General features: G+C 40.6%; 1 long non-coding RNA gene across 1 annotated transcript; it reads right to left on the bottom strand.

The window, feature by feature from the left end:
• Positions 1 to 2,653: 2,653 nt before the first annotated feature.
• LOC306924879 lies at positions 2,654 to 4,471 on the bottom strand. The gene is made up of 3 exons (XR_013790222.1): positions 4,401 to 4,471; positions 4,089 to 4,147; positions 2,654 to 2,793 (listed from the first exon to the last, which is right to left on the bottom strand). It is a non-coding gene; the product is annotated as an uncharacterized lncRNA (long non-coding RNA).
• Between the last annotated feature and the right edge of the window lie 541 nt (positions 4,472 to 5,012).

Here is a 5,012-nt window from a genome sequence, read left to right as displayed (position 1 = left end):
GAAGTCTGACGTCACTTTCAGTAGAGGTCGTCAATCTCCAGGTTCATGTATTTGTTTATTTGCATTGAGATCCCCAAACGGCGATTTTAGGTCGCTTCATATAAGAACTGTGTTTGAAAAATAAACCGACCACCTCGGCGTTTCTGTCAGGGGAGTGGCTGTGCGTCGTTAATGATGTCCATTCATATTTGATACAGCCAGTTTCTAGAGAAAATGGAATTAATGTGACCGCAAAAGCCTTGAAACTACATATGAATGCAATGTCACTGAGCATATACGTCACGCCCAGCTGTCAACATATTGCGTTCCTGAGATTCCTCGTTGACGTAAGCTCAGCTGGTGGTGACTCGACTCGTACTAAACACGATACATTATATATCAATAAAATAAAAATAAAAATAAACGTAATTAACGTTCAGTTTCTGTTGTGCGACGGGCTGCGGGCAGAAGCAGCCTACCCGGAAATGTAGTCTCTGGGTTGTTTGGCTCGTTTCTAACGCTTATTTTGTTACTCTTTGGGTATATTTGTACATTTCCACCTTCAGTCGATGCTTCATATCCATATGAGTGAAAAGGCCGGGGTGATCGGTTTATTTTTCAAACACAGTTCTTATATGAGGCGATCTAAAATCCCCCTATGGAGAGTACAATGCTTATAAAAACATACAGGAACCTTTGCGCTCACTGCCCTCTACTGGTAGTAGAGGGCAGTGACGTCAGGACTTCGGTGCTCTATAAGAGTCCATTTGGTTTAAAGGATCAGTTCGCCACTATAACATGGCATTTGTCATGCTTTAGTATGATATGCGTTCATGAAAAAAATATAAATATTTTCATTTGGCGATATAGTGGCTGACAACGGCTCATGTAACGAGCCGAGGAACGGTGCGCTCATTTCCTACATTACCCACAGTGCATTGCGCGACAGACAGACATGCAGCCCCAGGAAGCTGAAAGTTTCTCGTGTTGTTGTTGTTTGGAGTTGCAAGCGATAGAAGTAATAATAGCTAATATTTAGCGGTAGTAATAGTAACAGCAGTAGTGGTGGTATAGTAGTTAGTAGCCTAGTCTCTGGTAGTAAGTAAGTAGCGGTAATAGTAGTGAGTTCGAACGTGCGTCGGACTCGAGATGCCACTGGCTGGCTTTGTTTTTAGAACTCGTTATGACGAAAATACAGATGCAATCATCCAGCTTTACTCTGTACTGTACTCGGACCACTTTGGGTGTGCAGTGAACATTTCACCACCGCAGATATCTTCCAGTTCGACCGCAATCTAATGGAAGAATTGACGCGGATCATCATCATCGAAGCAGAACAGAGGTATGTCGTAATAAACTAAAGCTACGACGTACGACCACATGCATTTCCTTTCAAAATACATGGTTGTTGTTACGTGGTTGTTGTTGTGATGTCTATAAATGAATTTGACATGCCGAGTGTCTCTGATGCTTACAGCTAAAGACCTTTTTTGCTGTTTGTAACTGGAACACCCTCCACATAAACACCACCATTTTTCCTAGCTCTGGTCCATAGCCCTGCAGAAGGCTATGGACCAGAGCTACATTTTTCCATATCAAGCTTCAAACTACAAACCAAACATAAAAGCATTTAAAACCGGGAAAGCATCTGTATTAGCATTGGCTATTCAAAAATAGCAGATATACAAGCTCAGTGCGTCACTTGGTGCCGTGCTGCGAGCTTGTATACATTTGCTATTTTTCAACATTTTTGCAAAAATGAAAAACCTTATTGTTTACCATATTGTCTCATGATTGGTCAGATAGGCCCATAATTGCATAATACTTTATTTGATGCAGGAGCTGAGGTCTCGGTGGCTGTCTTCGACTCAAGAGATGAAGAAGTGGCTTTCAAGGAACTCCCATGAAGTATACAGTATATTATATAGATACAATTTACTTTGTATGTTGCTGTTGTACACAATCTGGATTGATAAATCAATGTACTACTCTTAAGCCTTTACCAATATTGTCGTGCTTTTACTGAAGTACATTTTAAATTCTGGACTTTTACTTGTAACAGAGTATTTCTATATAGCAATATTGATACTTTACAAACTTTTCCTGTGTGGCCTTGTTTTTTAAACCTTATGTTACAGTACAATAAAACACATTCACTTATTCACTTATTTCCATTGTGGTCTTGTTTGCATTCAGATGTGAATGAGTATTAGGAATTGGTCAAAATGTATAAATACCATACGCCTACATGAGATAAAATAAAACAAACTTGTCATCAAATCAACTATCTTTTAATAGTACTGATTTACATAAATCTACAGATATATATAACAAAAATCACACCCGTGTGAACTGAGTGGTGTAAGGTTTTATATAGCATGATCAGCTGTGGTCTGACGTAATGTCTGACATCCGATGTGAGGTATTATATAAGGTAAGGTATTATATAGCCTGATCAGCTCTGATCTGACGTAATGAAATCACACCCGGATGTGATTTCACAACTGGCTTTTTTTGTGCAGAAAAAATGACCATGGTTGCTACGGTCATCCAGTTCACCCGGGTGTGATTTAATTACGTCAGAAATTATTTTGAACATAGCAACCATGCTCATTTTTTTCTGCACACAAAAGCCAGTTGTAGGAGTGGTTTACACCACTCAAAAAACAGGGGTCTATGGTTGAACTGGAAACTAACAAACTAGATGTTCTATAGTCAGAGGTCACTGAGGCAGGTGGTTTTTCAGGCTTTCTGCATGATGACACGTCACTGGAGCTGCTTCTGGCCGAGACAGGACAGGAGCAGACGCACATGCTGTGGTGAGAGACGTAGAGTCAGTAATGGTGAAAGCACTCAAGGATTACTGGAATGGACGATTGAGTGTGTAGGCTATGTACAGTATGTTTCTTTACTGATCAAATGAGTAGGTAGGCTACAACTGAGTATCACATATCAATCATAATAATAAGCAGACTTGGCAACCTGACTGTAGAAAGTAACAGTACAGTAAAGAACTTGGGGGTCATTATTCTGAATTGAATTTTAATTCACACAATCATGTTACCAAGATTGCCTTTTTCACCTTTAGAAATATTGTATGAATCAGAGCCTGTCAGTCATTAGATGATGCAAAAACACTGATCCACGCCGTTGTTTTTTCTGGGCTTGATTACTGCAATGCACTTTATTCTGGACTGCCAAAGAAAACAACTGACCGATTACAACTTGCGGCAGCCAGAGTTTTAACTAAAACTAAGAGTGTCACGGCATTGGCTTCCGGTTGTTTTTAGGATTGATTTTACAATTATTGGTCTGCATCTGTGACCTACCGACCTACATGACTGCCTGCCTAGATATGTCCCAAACCACCCCCTCAGGTCCTCACAGCTGGCTTGCTCGATGTGCCTAACAAATGGCAACAAAAAAACACAGTGAAGCAGTTTTCAGCTTCTACGGGCCGACGGCGTGGAACAAACTCCCACTGTACCTTTGACAGGCAGTCTCTAGACATTTTAAAGCACAGCTCAAGACCACCTTATACACTCTTGCTTTTAGATTTATTCATGTCCTCACTATTGCATTACTGCCATTTCAATGTTTTATGCCTTGCGTTTCTTTTTTTTCACCATTGCTCTGTAAAGCACTTTGAGCTGCATTGCATGTCATGAAAGGTGCGATACAAATAGTTTTATTATTATTCAGTGCAAGGCACTTTGCTTGTGTAATTTGTACAATGTCATCAGTTTTATAGTTTGATTACTTTTGATGCAGTAATGATCTTTTTTCTTTTGAGATATTACAAAAGGTTAAAAGTCAATTCACTGTCATCTAGTGTGATTTACAGATACAATTCAATACTACAGTGTGAAACCGTCTGTGTGAGACACAGTAGGCCTATAGTATAAATGACAGTATATTTACTACATTTTACAGGACTTTGGTTGACCACTGACTGGTCTTTGTAAAAGCATATATAAATATATGAACCTTTATTGAAAATGATATGCCCTTGAGACGTGTCATCTAGTTTTCTAGGGGGTCAAACAAAATACAGCAAATACAGTAATGTGCTTTATGTATAAAGTTTGAGTTGAGTATGTATGGCTCACCATCAGTCCATCAAAGACATCTTCAGCTTCATCAGCCTTCTGTACCCATCTGGGCTGACCTAATGGACACAGGTATAACACTTGAATGTTTACATTGCTAGCACTGAAACATACGAGCCCATGGCTAACATTGCTTCAGATGGCATGCCATACAGTTTTGAATTGAATTAATGAATAGTTGAACGAATAGAAGATGTTTGGACCGAAAAGTTGTAGGCTGAAGCTGTGCCTAGCCTCTGACACTTTATGTAAACAATACGGTGTGGCGACACACACGTACACAAATAAGCTGTAAATACATTGAACACTTACTTCAATCTGAATGTCCCTCTTCGTCCATCAGGCTTCGGTTGCAACTTCCAGTTTATTTAGGCATCCTGAACGCAGGTTTTTCCTGGGCAGAAAGGTTTGCATGTGCGACGCACTGGACCAGGGAAAGCTACTAGCTAGGTCGCTCCAGCAGGCAACAGTCCACACCTCCAGATGCAGCAACTAGCAGCTGCTCTTGTCCCCGTCACTGCATTTCTTCCTCCGTATATTTCTGGTTCATATAACGACCCTAACGCAGATTCTGCCAATATGTGTAAGGGAAAAATCCCCTGGAGCAGCCATACTGACTCGTTGTTTTCGTTTGTTGTTGTGTAGACAGGGGTGTCCTTCGCGGCTAGGCTAGCTACGGCAAGCCTACCTGTCCATTGTCCCTGTAGTTTCTGAAAGCCTACCGAGTGTCCACCACCTACGTCATTTTTGGACAAATACGTACATGGTGGACAGCTTTGGAAGTGCGCCCACGGAGCTACAGAACACCAATGATAATAAACGGGCGCATTTTAGCATATATGCTAATGATTAAAAACACACAGACTAGGTTGAATAGTGGCGAAGTGGTCCTTTAAGACACAAGGTTGTATATTGAACGATGTG

This window comes from Electrona antarctica, assembly GCF_951216825.1.
Source record: "Electrona antarctica genome assembly, chromosome: 6".
Taxonomy (NCBI): Eukaryota; Metazoa; Chordata; class Actinopteri; order Myctophiformes; family Myctophidae; genus Electrona; species Electrona antarctica.
Note: the sequence above shows the minus strand (reverse complement) of the source record. Positions and strands in the feature narration are given on the sequence as shown.